Here is a 15935-nt window from a genome sequence, read left to right on the forward strand (position 1 = left end):
AGTTTTTTTTTTCAAATAAGTCCTTCACTTGCTTGGTTAGAGTTACTCCTAGTTATTCTATATGTCTTGTGGCTATCATGAAGGGTGTAGTTTTCTTAATTTCTTCCTCTGCCTGTTTGTCATCTGTATTCCATAAAGTACTGACTTTTTTGAGTTAATATTGTATCCAGCCAAGTTGCTGAAGGTGTTTATCAGCTATAGGAGTTTTCTGGTGGAATTTTGGGGATCACTTATGTACACTATGATACCATCAGCAAATAGGGATAAGTTAACTTCTTCCTTTCCCACTTGGATCTCCTTGATCTCCTTTTGATGTCTTATTTCTCTGGCTAGAACTTCAAGAATTATTTTGAAGAGATATAGAGAAAGTGGCCAACCTTGTCTGGTCCCCGATTTGAGAGGGATTTCCTGGAGTATCTCTCCATTTAATTAAATGTTGGCTATTGGCTTGCTGTATATCGCCTTTATTATGTTTAGGTTTGTGCCTTGTATTCCTGATATCTCCAGAACTTTAAACATGAATGGGTGTTGGATTTTGTCAAATGCTTTTTCTGCATCCAAGGAGATTATCATGTGGTTTTCTCTTTCAGTTTGTTTATATGGTGGATTACATTGATGGATTTCCATATGTTAAACCATCCCTGCATGCCTGGAATGAAGCCTACCTGGTCATGCTGTATGATGTCTTTGATATGTTCTTGTATTCGTTTTGTGAGTATTTTATTGATTATCTTTGAGTCAATGTTTGTAAGAGAATTTGCTCTGAAATTCTCTCTCTCTCTTTTTTTTTTTTTTTTGGTCTTTGTGGGGTTTAGGTATCAGTGTGACTGTGACCACATAGCAGGAATTGGTAATGTTTCATCCATTTCTATCTTTTGGAATAGCTTGAATAGTATCGGTATTAGCTCCTCTTTGAAGAATTGGTAGAATTCTGTGCTGAAGCCATCTGGCCCTGGGCTTTTTTTGGTTGGAAGACTGTAAATGATTGCTTCTATTTCTACAGGTTAAATAGAGCAATTTAATTTGTTTATCTGATCTTGATTCAATTTGTCCATTTCCCTTAGATTTTCAAATGTTGTGGCATAAATGCCTTTAAAGTAGGTTCTTATGATTCTTTTATTTTTTGGTGTCTGTTGTTATGTCTCCCTTTTCCTTTCTGATTTTGTTGATTTGGATAGTGTTTTGCTGTCTTTTAGTTAGTATGGCTAACGGTTTGTCTATCTCATTAATTTTTACAAAGAACCAGCTCTTGGTTTTGTTGATTCTTTGAATTGTCCTCTTTGTTTCTAATTTATTGATTTCAGCCTTGAGCTTGATTATTTCCAGACATCTACTCCTCTTGGGTGTTTCTGCTTCTTTTTTCCCTAGGGTTGCCAGATGTGTCGTTAAGTTGTTTATGTGGGATGTTCCCATTTTCATTCTAAAAGCATTTAGTGCTATGAATTTTCCTCTTAGCACTGCCTTCCTTGTGTCCCACAAATTTGGGTATGTTGTACCTTCATTTTCATTGAATTTCAGAAAGTCCACTATTTTTTCCTTTATTTCTTCCTTGACCCAGGTGTCATTAAGTTGAGAGTTATTTAGTTTCCATATGTTTGTATGCTTTTTCTTATTTCTGTTGTTGTTGAAGTCCAGCCTTAGACCATGGTGACCTGATAGGATACAAGGCATTATTTCAATCTTCTTATATTTATTGAGGCTTGCTTCATGACCTACAGTGTGATCAATTTTAGAGAACGTTCCATGGGGTGCTGAGGAAAAGGTATAATTTTTTGCATTTGGGTGAAAAGTTCTGTAGATATCTATTAGATCCATTTGATTCATGTCATTGGTTAATGAAGTTATTTCCCTGCTTAGTTTTTGATTCAAAGACTTATCCTTCAGTGATAGTGGGGTGTTGAAGTCTCCCACTATTAATGTGTGGGGATCGATAAGTGGTTTAAGCTTTGTTAATAGCTCTTTTACAAATGTGGATGCCCTTGCATTAGGAGCATAGATGTTCCAAATTGTAATGTCTTCTTGGTTGACTTTACCTTTGATGAGTATGAAGTGTCCTTCCTCATCCCTTTTCATTAATTTTGGTTGAAAGTCTATTTTATTAGATATTAGAATGGCTACCCCAGTTTGTTTCTTGCGACTATTTGCTTGAAATATTTTTCCCCAAATGTCTGTCCTTGTGGTTGAGATGTGTTTCTTAAATGCAGAAGAATGTTGGGTCATGTTTATGCACCCATTCAATTAGTCTGTGTCTTTTTATTGGAGAATTAATACCATTGACGTTGAAAGATATTAATGGCCAGTGACTGCTAAGTTCCTTACTATTTGCTGTTTGTTACAGTAGAGATTTTGTGAGATTGTAATTTTTTGATGGTGTAGTTAACTATTTCCTACGTAACTTTGTTTGTAATTTGGCCCTTTGGGCTGGTGTTTTCTTTCTAGTAACTTCTGTAAAGCTGGATTTGTGGCTAGGTACTGTTTGGATTTGTTTTTATTTTCATGGAAAATCTTGATTTCTCCATCAATGGTTATTGAGAGTTTTGCTGGGTATAGTAATCTTGCCTGGATTCTGTGTGCTCATATGGTTTGCAAGACCTTTGTCCAGGCCCTTCTGGTCTTCATGCTTTCTGCTGAGACGTTGGGAGTAATTCTGATAGTTTTGCCATCGTATTTTACTCGGCCTTTTTCTCTTGCCACTTTTAATATTTTTTCCTTGTTCTGTATATTTTGTGTTTTTATCATTACGTGGCAGGAAGATTTTCTTTTCTGGTACATTCTATTTGGTGTTCTGTAGGCCTCCTATATGCTCATATGCCTTTTCTTCTTCAAATTGGGGATATTTTTCTTCTATGATTTTGTTAAAGATATTTTCTGGGCTGTGGAGTCAGGTGTCCTCTCTTTCATCAATACTTATTATTCTCATGTTTCATCTTTTCATGGTGTCCTTGACTTTTTGGATGTTCTGTGTCAGGAACTTTTCAGATTTAGCATTTTCTCTGATGGTTGTTTCGAGTTCTATGATTGTATCTTCAAGTCCTGATACTCGCTCTTCCATTTCTTGCATTCTGTTAAATAAGGTCACCTCGAGATGCTTGCTTTCTTCTCTGATACCTCCCAACCATGTTTTTCTTCGGTTGTTCCTTTATCATAGTTTCCATTTTGTCTTCAGGTCTTGAACTGTTTTAATGATTTCCTTCATCTGGTTATTTGTATTTTTCTGAAATTCTTCTAGTGCCTCTTTACATGTCTCTTTTAAATCTTCAGCCCTCTTGTTGGTCTCCTCCTGCAATTGTTTACAGATTTTATTCATTTTTTCCATTATCATCTTCCTTACTAAGGACTTGAGGTCATTTTCTTGTATTTCAATTGTTTTCTGGTTTTCCGTGTTGTTTTGTTGGGATTGGTGGGATCTGGAGATGACAAACTGCTTTTATTTTTGTTGGTATTCTTTCACTGTCCTCTTGTCATTTTGGTGTCTCTGATATTGGGAGGTAGCTTCTAGTGATGTTCTCTGGTTGAGAGTGGATAGTTGATGACTGATTATAGGCTAGGTGCCCTTGCCTGTGCAGATCAGATAGTATTTCCTTGGAACAGGCAGGCGATCCTGTTTCTCTCCTGTTGATTTTTCACTATACCCTAGGCTCCAGACTGAAACAGCCAAAGCAAGTTTCTGCTTGTACCCTTTCACCTTACTGATTTAATTCAGATCAGCACTTTTGGGACCTAGAACAATGTCAGTAGCCAATCACTCTGGTTGGGTAGGTTGGTCCCTGCTGCCTGTCCTTCCTATTGCTTTGTAGCCAAAGCCCCAGCTGGATCAGATCTTCTGGGGTGTATCTGTCTTTTAGCTCTACCTTTATACCCTTTTGAAGTGTCCAGCCTCTCCCAGGAACTTGAGAGGTATTGCCGGGCCTGTGGGAGCTGAATAAGCTAGGTTCTCTCTGTTGGAGAGTGCAGGATCAGTGCATCACAGGCCAGAGACAATATGGATTCAGGCCACTGGCAGGATCCAAGGTGCCTGCACTTTCCACGACCTTGTAAGCCAAGATGCTCAGAGATCCCTTTAGGTCAGCAATTCGTCACTGCAGGCATGCCCCACGTCTCCCAACAACTTGGGAGATCCTGCCAGGCATGTGGGGGGTGATCCAGATAGATTCTGTCGGTTGGAGAATGCAGAAACAGTGCGTCTCAGGCCAGAGACAATACAGATTCAGGCCACTGGCAGGATCCAAGGTGCCTGTACTTTCCGCGAACCTCTAAGCCAAGATGCTCAGATTTCCCTCTAGGTCAGCGATTAGACACTGCAGGCACAACCCATCTCTCCCTATATCATGGGAGATCCTGCTGGGCCTGTTGGAGCATTCTAAGCTGGTTTCTAACTATTCCTGTTTGCAGGTTCATTCCGTTCTGTCCGGCTTTAGATTGAGCCCATGAAGGCCTGCAAGTTGCACACTCATTCTAGCTGCTTTTGGTGGGACCCGTCACCTGTGTTTCCACTAGGCCTGGGCAGGTGACCTCCACAGTTTGGCATGGGATGAGTCGAAGGATCCAAGGGCAGTATCACCCTATTCCTTGAGACTCCTCAGGCCAGGGACTCTGGAATACCACCTCCCCACACTGCGAATTTCTGCTTTGTATGCTGGCTGCAGGTTGCATGTAGATTCCATTTGACAGTCTGGGGAGTGGGTTTAGTACCTCTGGGCTGTTGCTTGTCCTGGGGCTAGGCCCACCAGTGGTCTGCAGATTTTGGGACCCCACTCACCTAGAGTTCTCAAGATCCAGCAGTCTGTGGTTCCATTCAAGTGCCTAGTCTCCTCACAGTGTATCAGATATGGTGCATACTGGTGGATGCCATCTTGGAACTCTGGTATGGTAATTCTTAAAAGTACATTGATTCCCCTAAGAATGCTTAAACAGTCAGTAAAACAACAAAGAAATGAACATGGCATCAGGAGGGGAGCTCAGTGGGGGGTGCTTCCCTAGCACATATGAGGCCCTGGGTTCCATTTCAAGTAAAACAAACAAGGGGGTTCAGGGGCCAGGTGTGGTAGTGGCCTTTAATCCTACTACTCAGGAGACAGGAGCATGCAGATCTCCATCAGTTCTGGTACAGACTCTATTACAGAAAGACAGAGCTACATAAGGAGACCCTGTCATGAAGCAAACACAAATCTACAACAAAAAGATAAATCCATAGTCAGAGCCATAGATTATTTTTGAGACAGGGTTTTGTTCTACATCACAACTGGCCTGGAACTCATGGAAATCCTCCTACATTTGTTTCCTGAGTGCAAGCCATAGATTTTAATGCTTCTTTTCAATATTGGATGGGATAGACAGGCATAAAATAGCAAGAATATTATAGAGATGGAAAACACTATTGATCACAATGATCTTGATGTGGCTGACTTTTATTAAAGACCCTTGCCAGTGTAACAAGTCCCCAGAATGAAACATGTCAAACCAGGACACGTTTTTTTCCTTAAAACTCACCCTGAGAAAGGCTCAGTGCTACACTCGGGTCCTGTACACTCAGTGTAGTTACCTGGTGGCTAATGAGGACTTTCTATTGGTTTCAAGCCATGTCTAAACAGTCTTCCCTGCTGAGTATCCCACAACTCTGGTGAATGGGCAAACGCTTTCTTCTCATGTGTACAAGGACTGCTTACCATGATTGGGCATATTTTTAGTCACAGGGCAAGTATTTATTTTTCTTATTCTTTTTTCAAAATAGGGTTTCTCTGTGTAGCCTTGGGTGTCCAGGACTCGCTTTGTAGACCAGGCTGGCCTGGAACTCACAGAGATCCACCTGCCTCTGCATCCCAAGTTATTTGATTAAAGGCCAGTGCCACCACATCCAGCTTATTTGTTTTTTTTTCAAGAAAGGACTTCTCTATATATCCCCAGATGTCCTACAATGCACTTTGTAGATCAGATCTATGGGCATCGCCATGCCTGGGCTGTATTTTTTTCTATTTTGCTATACATGCCTTTGAGACAAGTATTTATCAGTCTGATCTTCATTGTCATAATCTCCAGCGGTTCAGCTACCCAGCAAACCAGGAAGCCAGCAACAGAAATCTCAGAAGCAAGGCCAACTAGCAGCAGCCTACCATGTCCCAATCCCATTTTGAGTCTCTCCCATTTTTATGTTTCCCAAATTCACCAGAACTAAACTCTCTGTAGCTGGCAATGATCAGGCTCCTGCTCATGCAGGAGGCAAATCGTTCACCTGCTAGGAAGCAGCCTCTTATCCCAATCATGGTGAAAAATCAAATATATTCATGTTAGATAGGCATGGTGGTTCACATCTTTAATCCCAGAACACCTGAGGCTGAGGTAGGGAGAACTCTGTGAATCTGAGGCCCCCCTGGTCTACAAATTGAGTCCTGGATTGCCAGGTATACACAAGGAAACCTTTTCTGAAAAAAAAAACACAACAAACACCATTCACATAACAGATCTAGGTTTAAAATAAATTAGAACTCCCACTGCTTTATTCCAAAAACTGGCTTTATTTGGCAACCTCGGAGATAGTTCTCCATTATCTATCTTATCCTTCTAAGGCCAAAGTTTATACCTGTAGTCCCAAAACAACAAGTGACATGAGAGCATTGTATCAAAGAGGCATGTCAGCCCCTTCCCATCAGAGATGTGGGTCCCGTTCTTGCACAGCATGCCACAGAATGTTTAAGGAGTACATTGCCAGGACTGTCAGAATAATCTTTCTCCCATTGAAGGCAGTCTAGACAGGAGCAGGCAAAAGTGATTCCTGTCAGAGTAGAGACCACGTCCTTCTTCTTGGGAGATGGTCACAACAATGACAAACTTTACTCCCTCAGCCTCCAGCCATCACAGGAGCTGCCCATGATGGCAGCACCTCCTCTCCAGTCTCAGTCAGCCATTCATGTGGAAAGGAAAGGCTTCTCTGCAATGGATTCTCTTGTAAACTTGTAAAACTTAGTAATACTTAAGGCAGGAAAATGGCCAGACCTCTCCTGAAGAAGGACCAGCAGCCAGGCCCCTACATTGGACCACTGTAACTATCACAAAACTGATCTCCAGCCCTTCAGTAGGACCCATCCTAGATTATGCAAGTTTGAGGTAAAAAGTCTGAGCAAGAGTACCAAGCAACCTCTGACCAGGAAATCTCACCCACCCCTGAGCTTCCTGCAAAACCCCAACAATCCACAAGCAGGGGAATGGACTAACCCCTGAACAGGAAATCCCACCAATCCCTGAGCTCCTCAAGTTCAGAACTAGAAATCTCATTAATCCTCACCCTGGAAATTCCTTCCATAGAAATCTCTGCCCCCTAAGAAGACATACAAAAGGGCTAGGTCTGCCCACGTCCCTCTTGTCTTCATCTGGACCAGGACTCCTAGGTTTGTCCCTCTTCTTCTGGATTGATTCCCCGCAATAAATCTCTTACTACCTGGAAATGCGCAGTCATGTTGAATGGAGCTAGGTGAGAAGCAGTGTTCTATTCCTCCCTATTAGCCATTGGGATTCAATCAAATTTTGGGAGCCTCCACAACCATAACCATGTCCTTCTTAGGATCATTCACAAAGCAGCGGCCCATTCAGTCTACAGATGGGGCCGTCCCGGTTCGCAATGACTAAAGTGAGATTTCAATGGAAAAAGTGAAGGTAAAATGTTATGTGTCTGGAAAGAGGCCAGATTATACCCCCACAGAGTTCTTAGATGAAGAGGATGAAGGCTTTCAATTCATTAGGAATGCAGAGGAACAAGAAGCAAAGCCTGAGCAAAATGGGGAGGATTCACCCAGTGATCCTGGATTCATGCAGTTGCAGAGCCACATTAGTTAAGCTGTGGAAGAGAGAATGGCTCGACACAGGAAAATAATGGACACTGAAGTAGTAGGAGAAAGTGACCCTGAACTAGAAGGAGATGCTTAGCACATGGAATGAGAAAATAGCAATTAAGAACAGGAAGAAACTGAGGATGAAGAAAGAGAGTAGTGCCATGGTATCATGCGTCAGTGAGCTACAAAGAGTTAAAAAGCAGAGATGGAATTCATGGAAATGATATATGAAGGAAGCTCTGGTGAGGAGTCAGAGGCACTGTCAGAGTATGAAGAGTACATGCACAGTGAAGATGAAATGGAGCTTCGAATGACGCCTGTCTTCATTCACAAGGATGACCCAGTGACAGTTCAAGAACTAGAAGCTGAAACACTGAAACAGAAGAACTGGAAAAGTAAGCAAAAAGCACAGCTAGGGAGGTGCAATACTACACAATAAAGATTGTAGAGGAAGAGACCAAGAAAGAGATAAAGCACAACAGGCCCCTTATAGCCCTGTACTCACCCAATACTGACAAGGACAACAACAAGGATGACTTGGAGGCATGGTCAGTCCGAGAAAACAAAAGAATCAAGAGGGACAGAGAAGACAGAGAAGCTCTCCCAAATTTGAAAGCTTCTATAGAAGGCATATGAAACCTGAGTTAGGAAGAAAGGCAGGCTGAAATTCGGATAAAAGCAAAGTCATTAACAACTCAGCTGTTAAAGGTAAATACATGTTTTTAAAACAGTATTATCACTGAGGGGCCTTCTTCATGGATGAGGATGAAGAAGAGATTTTAGTGCATATACTCTGTAGGACCATTTCAACAAAAGCATTCTTCCAAAGGTCATGTATGTCAAGAATGTGGAAATTCTGGCAGCACAAAGTACACCCAACTTGTAGATCAAGATAACACTTCCTTTGACTGTGCATATCGTCCAAGAAAGTGCCCAGAACACAAAGTTCTTTAAATAGAAGGCAGCTGGGGTATGTGATGGATTGAGCCACCATCTGTCAAGAAGAGGAAAACTAGCTAGGCTTCAACTACTTATTCCAACTGTGGGTCACAAGGAGATCTGGTCCTCAATTTTCTTTACACATTATTTACATGGTTCTTATAGAGAGCCTTTGGACTTGATGCCATAAATTGTATTTGAAACCGGAATTCAGACCATTGCCCTAACTGGTCAGCTCTTCTAACCAATGTCATTCTCAATTACAGGCTGTGTCCCTGCTCTGTCAGTTCTTCAGCATTCAAATAACATTCCATCTATCTGAATCTGGTGTTCGAAAGGTCAGTATGTGGCTCTTCCTGAATCACACCTGCTATTCCTTCTAAGGTCCTGAGTTCATTTCCCAGCAACCACATAGTGGCTTGGAACCATCTATAATGAGACCTGGTTCCTGTCTTATGGCCTGCTGGCTCACATGTAGCACAGAACACGGTATACATAATAAATCTGATCAAGATCCACTGTTTTGAGGGAAGGCAAAGATCTTTCCAAGGACAGAATGGTCCTTAGTTTCCAATACTTATGAATGGCTAGTCACAGAAGACCTGAATGTTGTGATGTGATTGTAAATATTGAGAAGCCTGGGAAAAGCAGAGTCTTTGCAATGATGAGCACAGACAGCAAATGGTACATAGGTTGGAGTTGACAGTTTCATTTCCAGGAGCTAGTTTGGGTTTGTTCTTTCCTTGATCTAATCCAATCCTGATCTTTTTAGGAAATTAAGTATTTCAATTTTACAAATGAGCAAACTTGTTCATGTTCACACAAGGAGAAATTATAAACCTTGATTTGGAAATTTACCTATCAAAATATTTATTTATTTATTTATTCATATTTTGAGAAGGGGGAGGGCAGATGGAGATTCTTACACTGTAAACCCTAGCAAAGAATCAAACCATGCTAACTGGGCATTGTGAATCATAGTAACAATCATCTTTATGCTAAAATAAAGGTAAACCAGTATGAGTGGCATAGAGCCTGGATAAGTTACCATTTGTTTGTTTTGGCAATTCAATGTGAAATGACATATTGAGGCTTGCTCCTTTTTGGTAGCTTAATTATAGATAGTTTTATTTCAGGCCCACCAGCCACATGATCTCATCTCATTGCTGATATAAATCTCTATACAAAGTCAGGTTGCCCATGAATTATATTTAATTTTATATGAGAGACTCTATGGCATCATTGTTCCCAGAAATTGCCAACCATAAGCTCAGCTGCACCCAACTGCAAGACACACTTTCAAGGTCAACTAGAACTTCATTTTAGCAAAATAACTTGAGTCAGAGCTGACCACCCTGTTATACCACCTGCCCCCCATACAAAATAATTGCAGTTTACAGCTTCAAATATGCAACACAACTTCCCTTCAGAGATGGGGTTCAGACCAAGAACTGGCCACATTCCCTAGCTCAGAAAATAAAGTGTTCATTTTAAGCATCTGAAGTGAGCTTTCTTGGCTTTTTCTCTGAACACAACAGTAAAGCTATATTTAATTTGATGTTGGCTATCGGCTTGCTGTATATTTTGTTTAGGAAAGGGCCTTGTATCCCTGATTTCTCCCAGACTTTTACCATTAAGGGGTGTTAGAATGTTATTTTAAAAGAAAATCCCAAATGATCTACCTTTACCAATAAAGAATCGAGAGCCAGATGCTGGCTTGAAAAGCTGCTAGCTCAGAGAGGCAGAGAAAGCACCTAGCTGAGCTGAACTTTCTACTCAGCTCATATTACAATAGAAAAGGCCGCATATCCTCACTAGCTCAGCTGACAGCCCTGAAGGAATAGAACAAAATACCCGAGGCCAAAGTCTTGCTGACTCCAAGCTCAAAAATCCAAAGGCCAAGGAGCTCATGAGCTCAAAAGATATCCCCAGCTGTGCACTCAAGCTAGTGAATTCAACAAGCTAACTCCCATCTCCTTTATGAACCATAAGGGTTAGACTAGACATCTCTACTTCCACTCTGCTTCTAAATGTTAGCTTCATAGAAAAGTGAAGGCAGTTGTTAGTATTTTTGTTTGTGTCATTACAGACCTACTGAAAGGTTATGATAAGTTTATCTAAGGGTTACTTTGTTCTACTTACTTTGCAAGACCAGGTGTCTTATCGTTCACACTGCCTTCAAACTGGCTGTGTAGCCAAGGATGACTTTCATCCTCCTGCCTCTATGTCCTGAGTGCTGGGATTGATGATTTTGTATTTGTATGTGTGTGCATGTGTGAAGAAGTCAGCAGAGGTCAGAAGAGGGCGTTAGGTCCTATGGTGCTAGACTGCTTGCAGCTGTGAACTGCATGATGTGGGTTCTGAGAAGAGAATCCAAGATCGTCTGTAGTGCCTGTGCTGTGAGCTGTGGCCCTTACATGTGTGCAGGCTCTCCCTCTTTATATCCTTTAACCCCACACAAAATAAATTAATAAAAATTCTGTCTGTCTTTTAGAAACTGTCTTCAAAATAATGTCTTGTTTCACAGGGAGTACACTCTTCTCCAGTCATAGATCAGTGCTGTATGTTGAATTGACTAGCTTGAGTATACAGCTGGTAAATAGCCAGAGCAAGACAAAGTTCCAATCACGTCCGCATTTGTGCTCTTTCCACACCCACCGCACCACATTTTTTCCTTCATCATTATCAAGAAAACCTGGTTTTGTTGAGCAGTGTTATTAATGATCAGTATCATATCCACTTATCCTGCCATCCTCAAGGTCTATGCCGGGAAAAAGGAGAGTGGTCTTGTCCATCAGGATAGTTAAAGACACCCCCAGATGGTATTTAAGCTTGAGGGCTGGAAGCAATTCTCAGATGGTGACAAAGATCCACCCAGGAGCATCACAGAAGGTAAAACGAGACAATCAAAAGTAAGAAAACCACCGAGAGCTCTTGATGATGGAGAGCCCAAAAACCTTATGTTCTTAGAAGAAGGCTCAGGGTGCTGGGTGTAAAGCTCTATGTCCCCCATGTTAATTTTTCATAACATAAGAAAATAGGAAAATCCCTTTCATTCTGCACCAGGCAGGCCTCTCATGTTATGTGATGTCCCTTGAAACAACCATGAAGAAGTGAGAGAAGAGTAAGAGAACTGCAACCCTAGACCGTTTTCCAGTCCTGGTGAGGCAAGACACCACTATAAACATGATAACGCATGCCAAGCCACACTCTGAAGTTCCAGTGTCTTCAGACCCTGAGCAGCATTCTGGTCCTCCACACCCAGATCTAAGAGCCTCTGGCAGTGACTTTTTGCTGACTCCCCATAGAAAAAGTCAGTCCAATTCCTGACAGTGAGAAAAGAAGGCATAGTTTAGGGAATGTGCCAAAGGCAGCTATGCCTAAATAGGATAAATTCCCACTGACCTGCCCTGCTGAGGGAAAGGGTGGAGTCAGGAATTTAGAGGGACCCTAGTCTGGGCTCAATCCCAGTTTCAGATGGTCTGGACTCTCAGGCCACAAGGTGGGATTGCTGCTGGAATTCCTGACCCCAAGATCAAAATTCACTTTTCTACTCAGCAGCTTTGAGATTGGGCCACAGTAAAAGGCAGGAGTTCCTGTGGAGAAGCTGTATCTGGCTGTAGTCTCTGAAAAGGATACTAATCAGGTACCCTCCCTCAGAGGTTCCATAGTGAAGTGATTAGCAGGTCTGCTTTGAAAGCAGAAAGGCTTGTCAAGTCCCAGTGGAACTGTAGTTCAGCAACAGACTTACTCTTTTGTAAGTACCCTGGATAAAAAGCAATACTTCAGAGTTTTTCTTGTACCTATATTTTTCCGAACACCTTTCTGTCCCTGACATGAAAGGATAGACACCATTCCTTCACTAAGGTCACAACTGCTTTAGGCAGGGTAACTTGGGGTCTTAGCTGCTTCCTTCTCCACCTCAGAGAGGTTTCAGGAGGAGTTCTGCCCCTCAGCCTTTTTTCCTCAGTCAGGGCAAGTTGACCTCCAGAACATCCCAGGAAAATAAATTGAAATGGACACACTTGACTGCAGTTAAAGTTTTTAAAGGTTAATTGTGATAATAGATTTAAGATCTTTTTTTCTTTTAAATGTCTTCTTTCTTATGCTTCCTTTGAACCACATAGTAGTAGTAGTAGTAGTAGTAGTAGTAGTAGTAGTAGTAGTAGCAGTAGCAGTAGTAGTAGTAATTATAAGGTGTTACTTTTCAAAGTTTGCTGTAAGAAAGATTTATTCAAATGTTTAAATATCTTGCACACCACCAATTCCTATGTTTGTGCAAGTGTGTGTACTAAGCAACAGAAACAAAAATATTGTTCCTCTTATTCTCTTATTTATCAGTAGTTTCTGGGCATCCCTCCACTTGACCAATGGTAATGTTGTCCTGGCAAATATCGTCTGTATACAGGTGATTATTTACTAATTCTGGAATTCTGTAGAAGAATCCTATTGACTTACAGGGAGCAGTCAAAAGTTATAAAAATATCTGCAAAGAATCTTTTTAAAAAGTAAACAGGAAAATGGAATTCCTTATCAAGAATTCCTGCTATGCTGCTCTTTGATCAAAGGGGGGATAATGAGGAAGTTTTACTTGGGTGATGACTTTAAATTGGGCATGGATTTTAAGCAAGGCCATGGTGGAAGCAAATGTAGCAGTTCGTTTAAATGAGATTCTCCTTGACCTTGTGAGGCTCCTGTCCCTGCATCCAGCACATCTTTAATAAGGAAGCTACACATGACTGTGCTCTCTTACCTTTGAATGTTGATATCCTTAGAAGCCACTCAAGCTTCACCTCTGTGGTTATTGTGTCATGATAATCTATTTCCAGTCATTTTGTAGATTCAATATCTTATTCAACTCTTTAACACCTTTTTTAAACTTTAAAAATAAAGACTAAGAACAACAGCATAGTTCTTTTCCTTTCAGTGTAGCTGGAGGGTTACTGGAATGAATATTCTTCTCTTTAAGGAAGAATTTATATACAGTTTAGAATAAATGCTCTAGTGACCTACATTATAGAGATTATGAGGCCCCAAAGGGCTGGAAAAGCATACTTCCCCTGTGCTTCCACATAATTGTGAACTGAGAACTTCAGAGAATTGATTTAGCAGGATTCCCAAATGAGCACTTTCTGTAGAGAAGCTGCTCTTGCTCTAGTGATGTCACAACAGGCCTAGCTTGATCTTTGTATATTTCAGTTCTTTGGCTTGGAGTATGGCTGGTAATATGGTATGGTAATATGGTTATTCTGATACATAGACAACATATAGGAACATAATTCCTATTTACTTTTTGGTTTACTTATAAATACTTGTATGCATCTGTGTGTGGACAGGGGTGTGTCATGGTCCTGGAACTGGACCTGATATGGGTGTAGGAAATTGAACTGAGATTGTCAGAAAAAACAGTGTATGCACTAAAGCACTATGCCACAAAACTGTAACCTCTAAACTGTAGAGCACTTACTCATTACAGAGTGAGCACTTGTGTCTTTGTTTATAATAGGCAAGATTTTTAAAACAGATTTAATATCTTTAGTTGTCTGTCCATATGAATGTGTGTTGTGTGTTGTGTGTGTGTGTGACCAGCGAAAACTACAGTGAGGCCTTGTCTAAAACTGCAACAACATAGCCCTAATTAAATCCTGTGCTATTACTTACAGTAATCATGTAATCTGTGTCAGAAGGGGTCAAGCAGCAGAGTAACTGGAACTAACTTACATGTTAGTAGATAGAGGTGCGTCTGGTAAATGATGGCAATATTGCCTGCTCTGTCATTATCATGTTATGTAATTAGAACTACCTACGAGAAGTAAACCATGTTTTCTTGATAATGATGAAGGAAAAAATGTGGTGCGGTGGGTGTGGAAAGAGCACAAATGCGGACGTGATTGGAACTTTGTCTTGCTCTGGCTATTTACCAGCTGTATACTCAAGCTAGTCAATTCAACATACAGCACTGATCTATGACTGGAGAAGAGTGTACTCCCTGTGAAACAAGACATTATTTTGAAGACAGTTTCTAAAAGACAGACAGAATTTTTATTAATTTATTTTGTGTGGGGTTAAAGGATATAAAGAGGGAGAGCCTGCACACATGTAAGGGCCACAGCTCACAGCACAGGCACTACAGACGATCTTGGATTCTCTTCTCAGAACCCACATCATGCAGTTCACAGCTGCAAGCAGTCTAGCACCATAGGACCTAACGCCCTCTTCTGACCTCTGCTGACTTCTTCACACATGCACACACATACAAATACAAAATCATCAATCCCAGCACTCAGGACATAGAGGCAGGAGGATGAAAGTCATCCTTGGCTACACAGCCAGTTTGAAGGCAGTGTGAACGATAAGACACCTGGTCTTGCAAAGTAAGTAGAACAAAGTAACCCTTAGATAAACTTATCATAACCTTTCAGTAGGTCTGTAATGACACAAACAAAAATACTAACAACTGCCTTCACTTTTCTATGAAGCTAACATTTAGAAGCAGAGTGGAAGTAGAGATGTCTAGTCTAACCCTTATGGTTCATAAAGGAGATGGGAGTTAGCTTGTTGAATTCACTAGCTTGAGTGCACAGCTGGGGATATCTTTTGAGCTCATGAGCTCCTTGGCCTTTGGATTTTTGAGCTTGGAGTCAGCAAGACTTTGGCCTCGGGTATTTTGTTCTATTCCTTCAGGGCTGTCAGCTGAGCTAGTGAGGATATGCGGCCTTTTCTATTGTAATATGAGCTGAGTAGAAAGTTCAGCTCAGCTAGGTGCTTTCTCTGCCTCTCTGAGCTAGCAGCTTTTCAAGCCAGCATCTGGCTCTCGATTCTTTATTGGTAAAGGTAGATCATTTGGGATTTTCTTTTAAAATAACATTCTAACACCCCTTAATGGTAAAAGTCTGGGAGAAATCAGGGATACAAGGCCCTTTCCTAAACAAAATATACAGCAAGCCGATAGCCAACATCAAATTAAATATAGCTTTACTGTTGTGTTCAGAGAAAAAGCCAAGAAAGCTCACTTCAGATGCTTAAAATGAACACTTTATTTTCTGAGCTAGGGAATGTGGCCAGTTCTTGGTCTGAACCCCATCTCTGAAGGGAAGTTGTGTTGCATATTTGAAGCTGTAAACTGCAATTATTTTGTATGGGGGGCAGGTGGTATAACAGGGTGGTCAGCTC

At 41.1% G+C, this 15935-nt stretch overlaps 1 protein-coding gene and 2 pseudogenes across 3 annotated transcripts in view; 2 read left to right on the plus strand and 1 right to left on the minus strand.

The window, feature by feature from the left end:
* Nucleotides 1–15935, plus strand: part of LOC311602703 (claudin-34-like) — a 224355-nt gene that overhangs the window by 165081 nt on the left and 43339 nt on the right. The window lies entirely within an intron of this gene.
* LOC311601282 (microfibrillar-associated protein 1-like) overlaps nucleotides 1–15935 on the minus strand; it is a 164259-nt pseudogene that overhangs the window by 145761 nt on the left and 2563 nt on the right. The window lies entirely within an intron of this gene.
* Nucleotides 7449–8843, plus strand: LOC311602051 (microfibrillar-associated protein 1A-like; annotated as a pseudogene). The gene is made up of 2 exons: nucleotides 7449–7465; nucleotides 7623–8843. The product of its transcript is annotated as a microfibrillar-associated protein 1A-like (transcript).

The sequence above is a fragment of the Acomys minous genome, assembly GCF_964271855.1.
Source record: "Acomys minous genome assembly, chromosome: 7".
NCBI lineage: Eukaryota > Metazoa > Chordata > Mammalia > Rodentia > Muridae > Acomys > Acomys minous.